Source organism: Tachyglossus aculeatus, chromosome 10 (assembly GCF_015852505.1).
Source record: "Tachyglossus aculeatus isolate mTacAcu1 chromosome 10, mTacAcu1.pri, whole genome shotgun sequence".
In the NCBI taxonomy this organism is placed as follows: Eukaryota; Metazoa; Chordata; class Mammalia; order Monotremata; family Tachyglossidae; genus Tachyglossus; species Tachyglossus aculeatus.
This window is the reverse complement of record NC_052075.1, coordinates 26003395-26020600: the sequence shown is the minus strand read 5'-3', so window position 1 is coordinate 26020600 and position 17206 is coordinate 26003395.

Here is a 17206-nt window from a genome sequence, read left to right as displayed (position 1 = left end):
CCGACTATAGTACAGTGCCTAGTACATAGTAAGCGCTTAACAAATACCATGAAAAAAAATCCATTGCACTGCACGTTAAATACCAGGAATACTCAGAGCCTCAATCGTGGACTTCAATTCTCAGAAGCCATCCTCTTTCACCCTAGTCATGTGAATATTTAGTATAATTATTATTAATTAATAATAATGACATTTGTTAAGCACTTACTATGTGCAAAGCACTGTTCTAAGCGCTGAAATAATAATGATGGCATTTATTAAGCGCTTACTAGAGAAGCAGTGTGGCTCAATGGAAAGAGCCCAGGCTTTGGAGTCAGAGTTCATGGGTTCAAATCCCAGCTCTGCCAATTGTCAGCCGTGTGACTTTGGGCAAGTCACTTCTCTGGGCCTCACTTACCTCATCTGTAAATGGGGATGAAGACTGTGAGCCCCCGTGGGACAACCTGATCACCTTGTAACTTCCCCAGCGCTTAGAATAGTGCATTGCACATAGTAAGCGCTTAATAAATGCTATCATTATTATTATTATGTGCAAAGCACTGTTCTAAACACTGGGGAGGTGACAAGGTGATCAGGTTGTCCCACAGGGGGCTCACAGTCTTAATCCCCATTTTACAGATGAGGGAACTGAGGCCCAGTGAAGTGACTTGCCCAAAGTCACACGGCTGACAATTGGCGGAGCTGGGGTTTGAACCCATGACCTCTGACTCCAAAGCTCGGGCTCTTTCCACTGAGCCATGCTGCTTATTAGTAAAATAGTAATAGTCATAGCATTTATTGAACACCCATTTGGGACAATGCATTGGAGTGACACTTGGAAAGGGCAGAGTAACTAAATGATAAGTTCCATTCCCACAAGAAATGAATATGATTGAAGGAATGAATGAATGGGGAAGAGAAGCATAACAATGTCATCCAACAGCCCTGTTTAAGGTGCCCAATAAACTTCTTCTCACTAAATCTGACAGCCTCTATTCTATCCTAATACTCCTAGACCTCTCAACAGCTCTGACACTGTAGACTACCCCCTTCTCTTTGAAACTCTGAAGCTGTCTGCTGGGCAAGTCATAACTTCTCTGTGCCTCAGTCACCTCATCTGCAAAATGGGGATTAAGAGTGTGAGTCCCATGAGGGACAGAGATTGTGTCCAACCTCATTCACTAGCATTTACTCCAGGACTTAGAACAGTGCTTGGCACATAGTAAGCACTTAACAAGTATTATTATTATTATTATTATTATTTCACCATTCCACTGCCCCTTCGGTCTCCCTCTGTGAATTGCAGAATAACCTCAGTCCAGTCTGTTGTGATTCTGTCAGAGTCAAGTCAAAGAAGACCCAGGGTCTCTGGGTCTAAGCATAATCATCATTTATTATTATTATTGTTATTATTAAAGTACCAAGGCAATATTTTTGCAGAAATCTAGAAGACTGGTCCTGAATCAGAATTAGCTCATGCATGCCAGCAAATCCAAATAGACTTGGTTGTGTTATCCCAGCACCAATGTGAACTGGACTTGACCCTGGTCTTTGCTTAGGGGGGGTCCATGGGACCAGGAAAGAGTAAGGGAGGGGCTCATGGGTTGTTTGTGACTCTTTTGTCTTGACTTTGGAGAAGATGCAATGGAAACAGATGGGATATGGCAGAAATAGCCTGTTAGACCCCCCTAGGTTTCAACTCAAGACTTGTCAGTGGGAAATATAAACCTTCCAGAAGGCAGAAACACTAAGGGAGCTTTAGAAATAGATACCTGCCCTAATTATGCAGTCCAGGGAAAGCTATTCTTTCACTTATTTTTTTCCCATATTTGTATTTTTAGAATGTGCTGTGCACAATGGGAATGCTACAAAAAAATGAAAGTTAAATCTCAGTCTGGCTCATAGCCACATTAAATCATTCCATTATCTAGATTCCTGATTTGCATTTGAATATTTGTTGCTTTATTAAAACCTAATTCTGATCACTGTTTATAAATTAGGAATGGAAATGTACAGCCAATGATTTTATCCCATTCCTTGGAGTGAAATATTCTAGTGCAATGAAGGAAATAGAAGAAATAAAATCCTAAATCTGTGCAAAACATTAAGATCTTATGTTTGTGAAACCTTCAGAAAAACATTAAGATGATTTTTTAAAAATTCTAGCAAGATGGAGGGTGTTTTGGGAATGTGCTGCCTTACCTGTATTCCACAGTGTCTCTTTGTTTGTGTTTAGTTGTCCTAGAGGTTGCCTCATCTTCTGTCCAATCTACTCATGGGTTTCATTAAAGACTGCACAGGTTTTTTGTTTGTTTGTTTGCTTATGTGTTTGTTTTTTAGGGGTATATGTTTAGCGCATGCTATGTTCCAGAGACTGTACTAAATGCTAATTGGCCAGGGGATATTCCGAGGGCCTCCTTCCCCACATGTCACTCGTAGTCCTGCTTCCTTTTCAAAGTGAGTACCTACAGAAGGGCCCGTTTACTACAGAGGGCCTGGTCCACCATGTGATGCCAATGCTTTACTGTGTAAGAAGAAGACATTTTCTCTTTTCACACTTAAGGATTGTGCATGTTTATGCCCTAGCCAAGAATAAAGAATGCAACTTCAGAAGTAAGGCCAAATCCTTACAGACTGTAAGGTCCTTGTGGGAAGGGAACCTGTCAACCAACCCTGTTTTATTGTACTCGCCACAGCTCTTAGTACAGTGCTCTGCACACGTAAATGTTCAATAAATACAATTGATTGATCTGCCATCAGAAATGACTCACATGCATTTGTTTCTGGAGGCAGAGGTGATGTGGACTTCTGGTGGATGGACCTCTAAAGAAATATAATGTCATTTTGCTACCATCCATTCCTTACCCAACAATGACTGACTATTCACTTGACAGGATCATTTACTGGACATAAAGAAAATTACATCTTTCGACAACTTTCCAAGGAGTTAGAATAAATGGCTTGACTTGCAAGGTTTTTCTTTGCCTCTAACATTTGCAAATGCCACACCCTCATCACTGACCCCATGGGATGGTACTTGGGGTGTTTCAGACCTAAGTCAAGGCCGTAAGAGCTCCAGAATCACTTTCTGCATACCCAGACCCCTGCCAGACTCCACTGGCTCTTGGAGCCCTCCAGTTGTGCTGTTCTTCTAATGCAGGTTTTGGGACAGTTTAACTCACTGCTCCCCAAATCCCTGCACCCCTATCACTGCCAGCCCTCTTAAGGGTGAAGCCCAGGCATCTCCTTGATGAAAACACAATGGTCATGAGGGATTAGCCTACCACCTGCCTCCCAGGGCTGGTTTCAGGAAGCTTGCAGACAAGATTCTCCCTCCCCTGCCCACTGGTCCATACCTTTCCTTGGCCTCTGTAGCTTCTCCCCTAGCCCCTACCACCGGATCACACCAAGATCTGAGATATTAGCTATACTTAATATGTTCTTAACAAAGCAGCAAATGAAAACAATTCCAGATCAAACCAGCTTTCCCTGTGCTTCCCCCTCCAGCACCCTCTGTTTTTCCCTATAGGGGTCCCGGGCTCATTTCTTTCTCCTCCACAGAGGTAGGGGCATCACACCTCCAGAGTCCTACTTATTGAACCCCAAATCTCTGAGAATTCTCCCTGAGCCCTCTCTGTGGCCTATGTCCATCCATTGTCCACAGTACAAATTCTCCCCTTGTCTGGCCCTCTCAGCCACACAGATTACTAATATCTCACCTCCAAGATGGCTGAGGGAATACCTCTTATCCCAACCTGCTCCGTCTTCTTCCTCCCAAATCTCTCTCCCAGGTTCGTTCAACTGTATCTTTAGGGAAGGACACCACAGAGTAACTCTCCTGACTTCCTCTTCCCTCTCCTAAGTCGGAGCCAGTGAAATGGGTTTGTCAGAGCTACAGAATTAACACAGCCCAAGTCCCCACCCTGCCAAATCCTAGAATGGTCACTGTCAGCACAGAGGAAAAAACAGGATTTGTTCTCCTATGTTATGTGGGAGAATGGCCTTCAAGATTGGAAGGAAAAAAGAAAGCTTCCAGATTTATAATTTCAATAGCATTTACACAAATGAAAGAAAATATTGTTGATGAAAGCTTAACAACACATTGAAGCTTAGTATTGAAATATTTTTAAAGAGTGTAAATATAGGTGTAAGAAATACAGTCAACGGCATTACTTTTCAACAGTACAGTAATGAGGCAAACAAAATGAAAGCATGCAGCTATAGACCTCTTCCTGACACATTGCTTCACAAAACAGGCAGCACAACCATATATTTACCAATTGCCACAAATGGCAACACTGATGTTTAAAAACCTGAACACTGAACATGGAACATAACCAATTCAATATTAATTACTAAGGAATAATCATTTTAAATTCCTAATCTCACTTAGAATTGTCATATATTCCTCTTCACGTTCACAATTGTGCTATTTTCTTATTACTCTTAATGACTAAAAACGACTTGAAACAAACACAATTGGCATGTCTAATATGACCTAAATATATCCCCAAATTATCCTGAACTTCAGAAGACGCTTTTCTGCTTAGAAAAATTGGGTCATTCTCATATTTTACTCTCTTTCAAATCATAATCCTTCTATCTTATCTGTAACATGATTATTTATATTAATGTCTGTCTCCCCCTCTGGAATGTAAGCTTGTTGTGGGCAGGGAATATGTTTAACAACTCTGTTGCATTGCACTCTCCCAAACACATAGTACAGTGCTCTGCAGTACAGCAAGTGCTCACTAAATGCCACTGATTAATTGGTTTATTGAATTTTCTCAAATAACAAGCTTGCTCTTACCAAGAACCTCTGACCTTCTTGTCAGGAAAACCAGCTTTCAGTTTTGTGGTCCTGGACTATCCACCTTCAATCCAGGCACATGCCATTGCTCTTGACTGGAACTTTCTAACCTCTCATATTTGCCAAATTATACCTCATTCCTTCCAAATTCTACAAATATTCTAGTTTTTCTGTGAAGCTTTTCCAACTTTTTTCCTATGTGACTTTCCCATTCTAATGATCCCATATAACCCAGGGACATCTGCAGACAGCTATATGTGCTTGTTTACTTGCTTTCTTATGCTTCTTTTCCATTCTGAAACTTGTGCTTTATATAATGATGGTATTTGTTAAGTGCTTCCTATGTGCAAAGCACTGTTCTAAGTGCTGGGGAGGTTACAAGGTGATCAGGTTGTCCCATAGGGGGCTCACAGTCTTCATTCCCATTTTACAGATGAGGTAACCGAGGCCCAGAGAAGTTAAGTGACTTTCCCAAAGTCACACAGCTGACAGTTGCCGGAGCCGGAATTTGAACCCATGACCTCTGACTCCAAAGCCCGTGCTCTTTCCATTGAGCCACGCTGCTTATATCTGTAAGTACTTAAGTATTTGTCCATCTAAAACTTTTTAAAGTTCTGTAATGATGCGTATGCAACAAATCCTTTATTCATAACACTTATGAGAGGCTAGTAGGATGCTTTTCACACAGTGCACAGTTTATAAACATTGTTGCCTGATTTTATTGCCAGAAGATACCACTACAGATTCCAGAGTCTTACAACCTAAAACCACTTGAGCTTTGGATGTATCCTCCCAGTATTCGAGTTAGTCTGCCTCTTCAGTAGGTGAGTTTTAGTGGGATTAAGCTCTGACTTCAGCAGTTGTAAGGAAGAATGAGAGTGTTAACTACTTGAGAAAAAGTAAGAAATCAAAAGGAGCTTGGGGTCAGGCAAATCACAAACCCAACGGATCTAATAATAATTATTGTATTTAGTAAGCACTTGCTATGCGTCAAACACTATACTGAGTATTGGGGCAGACCCAAGACACAAGACTTTATTAAGACACTTGCCCCCTTCCTCCTTCCCTACTTGACAGCCAACTTCAACTATTCCAAAACACCTGTCTTTCCCATCACTGTAGACCTTACCAGCATCCTCCCTGCCTCACCCCTACTTCCCTGAACCTTGGCATTTCCTCCACTCATCTCTCTCATTCCAGCTGCATACTCAACCTGTCACTAAATCCTGTAGGTTCTAGCTTCACAACATTGCTGAAACCCATACCTTCCTTTACATAAAAATAATGATGGTATTTGTTAAGCCCTTACTATGTGCAAAGCTCAACTGCTACTATGCTGATTCAAGCCCTTATCCTAATTCTGCCTTAATTAATAATAATAATAATAATAATGGCATTTATTAAGTGCTCACTATGTGCAAAGCACTGTTCTAAGCACTGGGGAGGTTACAAGGTGATCAGGTTGATCCACGGGGGGCACACAGTCTTCATCTCCATTTTACAGATGAGGTCACTGAGGCATAGAAAAGTTATGTGACTTGCCCAAAGTCACACAGCTGACAATTGGCAGAGCCGGGATTTGAACCCATGAATTCTGACTCCAAAGTTCGTGCTCTTTCCACTGAGCCATGCTGCTTCTCTACATCTTCTTTCTTGATGATCTCCCTGTCTCCTGTCTCTCCCCACTCCAATCCATACCACAATCCGCAACATGGCTCATTTTTCTAAAAAAAGTTTGGTAATAATAATAATAATAGATAGTATTTGTTAAGCACATTCTATGTGCCAGGCACTGTTCTAAGCTCTGAGCTAGGTACAGGGTAATCCAGTTGGACATAGTCCCTGCGCCACACAGGCTCACAGTCTTAATTCCTCATTTAACAGATGAGGGAACTGAGGCTCAGAGGAGCACAGTGACTTACCCAAGGTCACACAGCAGACAAGTGACAGAGCTGGAATTAGAAGCCAGGTCCTTCTGTCTCCCAGGCCCGTGCTCCATCCTTTAGGCCACACTGTTCAGTCCCTGTCTCCCCGCTCCTCAAGAATCTCCAGTGGTTGCCCATCCACCCCTGCATAAAACAGAAACACCTTACCACAGGCTTCAAATCATTCAATCAGCTCACCCCCTCCTACCTTACCTCACTAATTTTCTACAGTAGCCCATCCTGCACACTTCTCTCTTCTAGCACCAGTTTATTCACTGTGCCCCAGTCTCAACTATATTACCAATGACCCCTTTCTCACATCCTCCTTTTAGCCCTAAACTCTTTCACCCTCCATATGAACTAGACCGCCACTCCCCTCAGTTTCAAAGCCTTATTAAGGTTACATCTCTCAGAGAAGCTTTCTCTGACTAAGCCCTCTTTTCCCTGGCTCCCTTTCCCTTCTGCATCATCTATGCACTTGGATCTGTGACCTTTGGACATTTGATATTCACCACTTATGTCCATATCTGTAAATTATATATTATAAATTATTTAATGTCTGTCTTCCCCTCTAGTCTGTAAGTGTACTGTGCGCAGGGGATGTATCTACTGACTCTGTTATATTGTACTCTTCCAAGTGCTTTGTACAGTGCTCTGCACACAGTAAATGCTCAGTAAATACCATTGTCGACAGTGGTAATGATGAAGACAATCAGGCAGATCACAATTCCTGTCCCACACGAGACTCAGCCTATGTAGGAGGGAGAACAGTTTTACAAATGAGGAAACTGAGGCCCAGTTGTGTTGGTGGACACATAGCATGAAAGTGGTAGATCTGGGATTAGAATACAGGTCTTCTGATCCTCCAGGCTTGAATTCTATCCACAAGATCACACAAGTCTGCGGAAGCTCTTTAACTTACCTACCTTCCTTAAAATCAAAGCATATTTTCCTATTACAATGCTTACATGAACTTAGCTTCATTTTTAATATATCAAATACCTGCTATTAATACTTAGCTTGCTGCTGATCTTAGCCAGTCAAGGGACTACCTCCCTACCACTGTGACTCTTAAGACAAATTAACCAAGATTAAGAATGGTTTTCTGCTTGTCAGTATTGTAGCTAAAACTGAAATATATTGCTTAATTACTTCCAAAAGAGGAAATCGAATACTCCGGCCCAGAAAATTTTATTCTTCATCATATGCAAAACTAACTTATGGTAAAGAAGAATGGATTTTGGTTAATGAGACAAGCTCTTCTTCTAGGTATGAAGATAGTATGAATAGTCACCTCCTCTTTAAGGAAAATAAAAGTGCACATTTATTAACATTAGGTACTGATTAAGGGGGAAAGAACTCAAGAAAAGAGAACGCATTTACATTTTTAAAATATTATTTTCCCAGAGGATGTTAGTTTAGAACCCAATCTATTTCATATACTCCACCTTCAAAGTATGATTTACTTAACCTCTACTTAGCTAGCAAAAGGAGACTTAATGAATGCCAAGAACTGGAGAACAATGAAGGTGCTTGATGACTCTTGTTACGAGAATCCAAAGGACAGATTACATCATAATTACATCCCCCTGTTTTTGCTGTGATCTGAAAGCCTTCCCTACTGCAAATGTCTTCAGAACCTTTAGGACTTTATATGCAAGCAATTGATGAGGTGGTCACCGATGGCCCTCAAAAACACCTGGTAAACTTTGTTGTTCAGGAATCTCAGAGGGATATTTTGTTGCAGATGTCACGTAGGATATGTGACATACAGAGCTGACTTCATGTCACAAAAAAAGTTCGCTGCGAAAATATGCATAATCTTGAGTGTGCTGCCAGGGGATCTCCTGAGCCATTACGTTCGCTTCCCAGATCTCTGTAAACAGAGATATCACTTGGAGGGCAGGAGTAGAAATGGAGGGAAGCTGGGCATTTAATCCCAAACTACTCACCGAAAAAGCTTCTGGTACCATATCTAGGCCAGACAGGAGGCAGACCGTCTGAAAGCCAAACTTCAGTAAACCTATAATGGCAAGTTGGAGAAAAGTCTCGCAGTGACGAGTGCTGCGGAAATCCGTAGCACCGTACTCAATTCCTTCATGTAGAGTCTCGATTCCAAAGTCTTTTACTGGATCATCTATGGCAGGAGACACCACTACCATCATCATTATTATCGTAAGTAAAAGGACTTACCTTGGTATTCGGCTGCCCCTTCACATTACTCAACATCATCTGTAAAATCATTAAAATTTGATTCATTTAACTTGATCCACATGAAAATAGGAAATCCATTTAAAAGTCCAACTTTCTGCATAAAAAATCTTTACCAGAGCAGGATTAAGAATTGTTCTCTGCTGATGCTCACTTGTCTTTCCTCACAATTTTTCACAGGATCTGTTACTACTAAGAAACTGCTATGTTAAGGTATTTTTTACTGATTTTCTTAGGACTGGCTAGTAGCAGCATGGCGTAGTGGAAAGAGCATGGGCTTGGGAGTCATGGGTTCTAATCCCAGCTGTGCCACTTGTTTGCTGTGTGGCCTTAGGCAAGTCACTTCACTTACCTGTGCCTCAGTTATCTTATCTGTTAAATGGGAATAAGACTGTAATCCCTATGTGGGACAGGGACTGTGTCCAACCCAATTTGCTTGTATCCACCCCAGCGCTTACTACAGTGCCTGGCACATAGTAAGCACTTAACAAATACCATAAAAATAGATATTTGACAACACATTTTTCATATATACACATACATATGCAAGTGACTGGCTTGTGTCTGGTCTGAGAAGTAGCTCGCCCTAGTAGACAGAGCACAAGCCTGGGAGTTAGAGGGACCTGGATTCTAATTCTGACTCTGCCACTTGTCTGCTGTATGACCTTGGGTAGATTACTTCACTTCTCTGTGTCTCAGTTACCTCATCTGCCAAATAGGGATTAAGATTGTGAGCTCCCTTGTGGGACAAGGACTATCCAACTCAATTTGCTTGTATCTACCACAGTGCCTGGCACCTAGTAATTGCTTAACAAATACCAAAATTATTATTTATAATCCTTTACCTACCTCAGCGCTTAGCCCAGTACTAGGCACATAGTAAACACAGGGGATTAAGATTGTGAGCTCCCTTGTGGGACAAGGACTATCCAACTCAATTTGCTTGTATCTACCACAGTGCCTGGCACCTAGTAATTGCTTAACAAATACCAAAATTATTATTTATAATCCTTTACCTACCTCAGCGCTTAGCCCAGTACTAGGCACATAGTAAACACAGTACATGGCCTTAAAAGAATTGGCCACCAAATGGCACTCAGGAACAAAAAAGGAATTTTTCCCGAGAAACATCCTTTCCTCAAAAAGCTCTCTGTGAGCCCACTGTTGGGTAGGGACCGTCTCTATATTTTGCAACCCTGTATTTCCCAAGCGCTTAGTACAGTGCTCTGCACACAGTAAGCGCTCAATAAATACAATTGAATGAATGAATGAATGAATGAGTGGCTTACTAAAATTTAGCCAATGTAACTTCAACCTAAATCCTTTTCACACTTAACCTGATTTTCCTACTCATCTGTATATTTCTCTGCTATATCTAAAGCTCCCAGGTGACAGAGATCATGTCTAGCCTACTGTATTGTACTCTCCCATGTCCTCTGTACACAGTAATAATAATCATTCATTCATTCATTCAATCATATTTATTGAGCGCTTATGGTATTTGTTAAGCGTTTACTACGTGCCAAGCACTGTACTAAATGCTGGGGTAGATACAAGGTAATCAGGTTGTCCCACATGTGGCTCACAGTCTTAATCCCCATTTTTACAGATGAGGTGACTGAGGCACAGAGAAGTTAAGTAGCTTGCCCAAGGTCATACAGCAGACAAGTTGTGGAGCTGGAATTAGAACCCATGACCTCTGACTCCCAAATCCATGCTCTTGCCACTAGGCTATGCTGTTTCTCTAATTATCATCATCAATCGTATTTATTGAGCGCTTACTGTGTGCAGAGCACTGTACTAAGTGCTTGGTTATGGTATTTGTTAAGTGCTTACTATGTGCTAAGCACCATTCTAAACAAGATACAAGCTATTCAGATTGTCCCATGTGGGGCTCCCAGTCTTCACCCCCATTTTATAGGTGAGGGAATTGAGGCACAGAGAAGTGAAGTGGCTTGCCCAAGGTCACACAGCAAACAAGTAGCAGAGCTAGGATTAGAACTCACATCCTCTGACTCCCAAGCCCATGCTCTTGCTACTAAGCCACGCTGCTTCTCTTCAATTCTATTGATTGATTGATTGATTGATAGATTAACAGAAGGTAAAAGCTCATTTAGAAGACCTGGGATCTAGCAAGAGATTTTTAGTTATTAAATATTCCAGGATATTTTCAGCAAAAACTTGTGATAAGGAAGCTCCCATTTTGAATAAACTTCCAAACCCCACTGTCTTCAATCATTATCTATTTTTCTTCAACTTCCAACCCAGAGCATGGTTTATTCCTGAAGGTAATTATGTTTATTATAATAGATCATGAGATTTACTATAGCATGCCAAGTGCATTGCCATTTATCCTAACCCTGTGCAATGTGTTGTGAGGCATTATAAATACTTCAGATCATCCAGCAAATTATATTGTTCATCTATACATGATTATGTTATTACTTGATGTTCCTAATGAAAGCCTTGTTTATATTTTTGTTCCTTCCAGATGACACATGGACATAAATCAGTAAACAATTTCACTCCTAGTGTTGAGAAATATGGAGAAATGCAGGCTTTATTAGATGACAAATGTAAGACTGGGCTCTAGCATGTCAGCATGGGTAGGTGAGCTATGAATGTCAGTGTTAGCAAAAAATTTTTTAAAAAGACATTGCATCGGTTGCAAAAGATGTTAAGCATTGTGCCACCAAACTAGCTCTCTTCCCCCCTTCAAAGCCCTACTGACAGCTCACCTTCTCCAGGAGGCCTTCTCAGACTGAGCCCACCTTTTCCGCTCCTCCTCCTCCCATCCCCATTACCCTGACTCCCTCCTTCCATTCTACCCCTTGTGTATATTTGTACATATTATTGTAATTATTATTATTATTCTATTCATCTATTTATGTAGAAACAAGCAAATTAAGTTGGATAGTCCTTGTCCCACAGGGGAGCTCACAATCTTAATCCCTATTTGATAGATGAGATAACTGAGGCACAGAGAAGTGAAGTAACCTACCTAAGGTCATCCAGGAGACAAGTGGCAGAGCCAATATTAGAATCTAGGTCCTTCTGACTCCCAGGCTTGTGCTCTGTCTATGAGGGCAAGATACTTCTCAGGTCAGACACATGCCAGTCCCTCACAGTTTAAGAGAAGGGAGAGTAGACATTTCATCTCCATTTTACAAGAATCTGGAATATACTGGAATACTTAACAACTGAAAATCTGTTGCTAGATCCCAGGTCTTCTAAATGTGCTTTTACCTTCTGTTAATCTATCAGTCAAATAACAGTGTGCAAATAATAGTTATATTTTCCCTCTCTTCTCCCTACACATGGCTATTAAAAGGAATCCAAAGTTATTCTCCTACCTCACCTCCCTTCTCTCCTTCTACAGCCCAGCCAGCACACTCCACTCCTCTGCTGTTAACCTCCCCATTGTGTCTCGTTCTCTCCTGTCCCGCCGACAACCTCTGGCCCAAATCCTACCTCTGGCCGGGAATGCCCTCCCTCCTCAAATTCACCAAACTAGTTCTCTTCTCCTCTTCAAAGCCCTACTGAGAGCTCACCTCCTCCAGGAGGCCTTCCCAAACTGAGCCCCCCTTTTCCTCTGCTCCTCCTTCCCCCCTCCTTTATAATTTATATATTATAAATATATAATATTTATATTAATTATTAATATTTATATAAATAATACTTCTTATTCTATTTATTTTATTAATGATGTGTATATATCTATAATTCTGTTTATCTATTTTGATGCTACTGATGCCTGTCTACTTGTTTTGTTTTGTTGTCTGCCTTCCCCTTCTAGACTGTGAGCCTATTGTTGGGTAGGGATTGTCTCTATCTGTTCCCGAATTGTACTTGCCAAGGGCTCAGTACAGTGTTCTGCACACAATAAGTGCTCAATAAATATGATTGAATGAATGAATATAGCATAGCCACTGTATTCCAGAAGTTGGAGGGTTCTCCCAGGCAGAAGCTCTCAGCCTAAGTAATGTGTGTGTTTGACGAGTAGGGAATGGCAGCTCATGGGAATGATGGAAGTAGCCAAACTTCTATTCCTAGTAACTTCTTCCTGGCTCTGAATCAGCCCTGGATATAGGCCACTGTGCTTGCATTCCATAGACACAAGAGCAGCAGTATATTCATCCATTGAGTCATATATTTTGAGCACTTATTGTGTGCAGAGCACTGTACTAAGCCATTGGGAAACTACAATACAACAATAAAAGGTGACATTTCCTGCCCACAATGAGCTTAGCGTATTGGAGCCTACTACCTGGTAGTCATGGTTGGTATTTCATCAGTTCTGTACTGTGTAGCCTAGATAGATCAATTAATCAATAATATTTATTGAGTGCTTACTGTGTGCAGAGCGCTGTAGTAAGTGCTTGAGAGAGTACAATATAACAGATTAGGTAGATAGTGGTCACTGCCTGCAAGGAATTTACAGTCTGGAGGGAGAGACAGACATTAAAATAAACTATGGATATGTACATTAGGTCTGTGGGACTGACAGTGGGTCAAATATCAATCAATTAATCAGTGGTAATTTTTCAGGGCTTATTGTGTGCACTGTACTAAGCTCTTGGGAGAGTACAATACAACAGCGTTGGTAGACTCATTTCCTGCCCACAAAGAGGGTGAGACAGAAAGGCATTAAAAAAATTAATTATGAAGATATAAATTAGTGCTGTGGGGCTGAGGGTGGAGTGAATATCAACTGCATAAAGAATACAGATCCAAGTGCAAAGGTGAAACAGAAAGGAGAAGAAGTAGGGGAGATGTGAGCTTGGTCAGGGATGACTTCTTGGAGGAAATGTGATCTAGTCAAGGCTTTGGAAGTGTGGAGAGTGATGATAATAATAATGATGGCATTTTTTAAGTGCTTACTACGTGTCAAACTCTGTTCTAAGCGCTGGGGGTACAAGGTAATCAAGTTGTCCCACATGGGCTCACAGTCTTAATCCCCATTTTACAGATGAGGTAAAGGTAAATGTGGTAAATTGATGTGATAGCAGCTTGGATGGAGAGGAATGGATTAATTTTAGCAATGTTCTGAAGGCTGAACCAACAGGATTTGGTTACAGATTGAATATGGGGGTTGAATGAGAGATATGAATGAAGGATTACTCCAAGGTAAAGGGATTTGTGAGACAGAGAGGCTGGAGGTACTGTCTTCAGTAAAGGGAAAGTTCAGGGGACAGGGTTGGATGGGAATATGAGGGGTTCTGTTCTGAACATGTTAGGTTTGTGGTGTTGGTAGGACATCCAAATAGAGATGTCCCGAAGGTAGGAGGAAATACAAGACTGCAGAGGTGAAGAGAGATCGAGGCTGGAGATGCAGATTTGGATGATCTTTTGGATATGAAGGGGGAGGAAGTTCCAGGCAAGGAGTTGACAGCAAGAGAGATGAGATCAACGTATAGTGAGTAGATTGGCATTAGTGGAGTGAAGCAATTGTAATAGAAAATCAGACAGATAAGAGAGGGTCACACTTACAGAGTTTCCAGTATTCTACCAGTCTTGACTAAGGGAGGAAGAGTCAAGCAGAGGCTAACCGATTCCATTCCTAGCTTGGCCATTGGCTAGTGAGTGGAAGGCAATCTGCTCCAAGTCAAAACTCACCTGTGCTGGGCAGCAGTGGCATGGGAGAGATTCAAGGGCGGAGACTCAAGCTCACTGTGTGGAAGAAGGCAATGACACATTTTTTACCAAGAAAACACTATGGTTACACTACCGGAATGATTGCAGATGGAGGTGGGGCATTCTGTGAGAGATGTGTCCATGGCGTTGCTATGGCTTGGAGTCGACTCGACAGCATATGACTAGATAAAAGAGGAGCGGCAAGGGGATTGAGTGGTTTAAATCCAATGGTAAGAAGTTTCTGTTGGATGTAGAGATTGTTGGGCAACCCCTGGACATTGTTGAGGACTTTGGAAAAATGGACTGAATGGTTTTCTAGAAAGAATGATGCAGGCAGCAGAGTGAAATATGGATTGATGTGGGGAGAGACAGGAGGCAGGGAGGTCAGCAAGGAGACTGATTTAGTAATAATAATAACAATAATGATGGTATTTGTTAAGCACGTACTATGTGCCAAGCACTGTTCTAAGTGCTGGGGTAGATACAAGGTAATCAGGTTGCCTACATAGAGCTCACAGTCTTAATCCCCATTTTACAGATGGGGTAACAGACAGAGAAGGTAAATGACTTGTCCAAAGTCTCACAGCTGATCAGTGGCGGAGCTGGGATTAGAACCCTTGACCTCTGACTCCCAAGCCCATGCTTTTTCCACAGTCGGGTAAGATAAGTGCTTGGATCATTGTGGTAACAGTTTAGATGGAGAGGAGAGGGCAGATTTTAACAATGCTGTGAAGGTTGAAGCGACAGGATTCGGTGACTGAATATGTGGGTTGAATAAAAGAGATGAGTCGAGGATAATGCCAATATTTTGGGTTTATTGGGTATGGAGGCTCACTCGGGGAATCCATTTTGCTTTCCCGATACTGAATCTGAAAGATTCTTAGCATGATGACAGTGCTGCAGGGCATTCTGCAATACCCCTGGGATCAACCAAAGAAGTAATCTGATATCTGTGAGTTTTGGGAATCATAGGTCATATCGACATCTAAGAGGGCTTTCCTGACATTTTTGAAGGAGCATTCTACCTCTATCTTTGAAAGCAGGAGCAGTGGAAAGCAGACGCTTTCAAATAGTGAAATGATTTTTGTGCAGAATTCTTTCATTCATTCATCCAATCATATTCATTGAGCATTTACTGTGTGCAGTGCACTGTACTAAGCATTTGGGTGAGTACAATACAAAATAAACAAATACATCCCCTGACCATAACAAGCTTACAGTGTAGAGGTGGGGAGACAGGCATGAATACAAATACATAAAATTACACGTATGTACTGAAGTGCTGTGTGTCTGGGAGCGGGGAAGAACAAAGGGAGCAAGTCAGGGCAGTGGAGAAGGGAGTGGGAGCTATATATAATAATGATAACAATGATGGCATTTGTTAAGTGCTTACTATGTGCGAAGCACTGTTGTAAGTGCTGGGGGGGGATAAAGGTGATCAGGTTGTCCCGCGTGATCTTAATCCCTATTTTACAGAATGAGGCGCAGAGAAGTGAAGTGACTTGCCGAAAGTCACACAGCTGACAAGTGGCAGAGCTGGGATTAGATCCCATGACCTCTGACTCCCAAGCCCGTAGTCTTTCCACTGAGCCACACTGCTTCTATATGTATATAATGATATTTGTTACCATTACCATGGGAGATGAGGAATTCTTCTAGCTATGGCTTTCATAGGAGGAGGACCAGACATGCCTGAACCTTATTTAGTTTTTCTAGTGACATGATTTATTTTTCTTACACATGTGGCCAATAGCAGAAAAGCCTTTCTCCCCAAGACCATTTTTCATCTCCTTTTTATGCATCTTTAGTCAGTGAGAATGATGTTCAGTTTGCTACCCATTAATCACGTAACAGAAGAAGGTGATGACGGACTTTTATCACTTAACCATAATCCTTAGGGGCATCTTTTCACCTATCTTTGAGGCAGAGGCAAAATCTGAGCTGAGAGTGTTCAATCCTCTCCCCTTCTATGTCGACCTTAATGGGCGTAGTGAGCCAGATCCTGTCACCATATACAGTCCCTGGACAAGAAAGTGAAACAGGCCAACTGCTGCATTTTTTCTCGGGTTGCTGGGACATGATAAGGCTTGGACGGGCCTTGTCTTACAAAAGGACTAAGAGGACAATTCCTCTGGGCCTGAAACAATTCAATACAGTGGTATTTATTGAGTGCTTATTATGGGCAGAGCCCTGTACTAAGAGAAATAGCATGGCATAGTGGAGAGAGCACAGGCCTGGAACCCAGAAGGTCCTGGGTTCTAATCCTGACTCAGCCACTTGTCTTCTGTGGGACTTTGGGCAAGTCACTTCACTTCTCTGGGCCTCAGTTACCTCATCTGTAAAATGGGGATTAAGACTGTGAGCTTCACGTGGGACAGGTACTGCATCATCATCATCATCAATCATATTTATTGAGCACTTACTATGTGCAGAGCACTGTACTAAGCGCTTGGGAAGTACAAATTGGCAACATATAGAGACAGTCCCTACCCAACAGTGGGCTCACAGTCTAAAAGGGGGAGACAGAGAACAAAACCAAACATACTAACAAAATAAAATAAATAGAATAGATATGTACAAATAAATTAAATAAATAAATAAATAGAGTAAAAAAAATATGTACAAACATATATACATATATACAGGT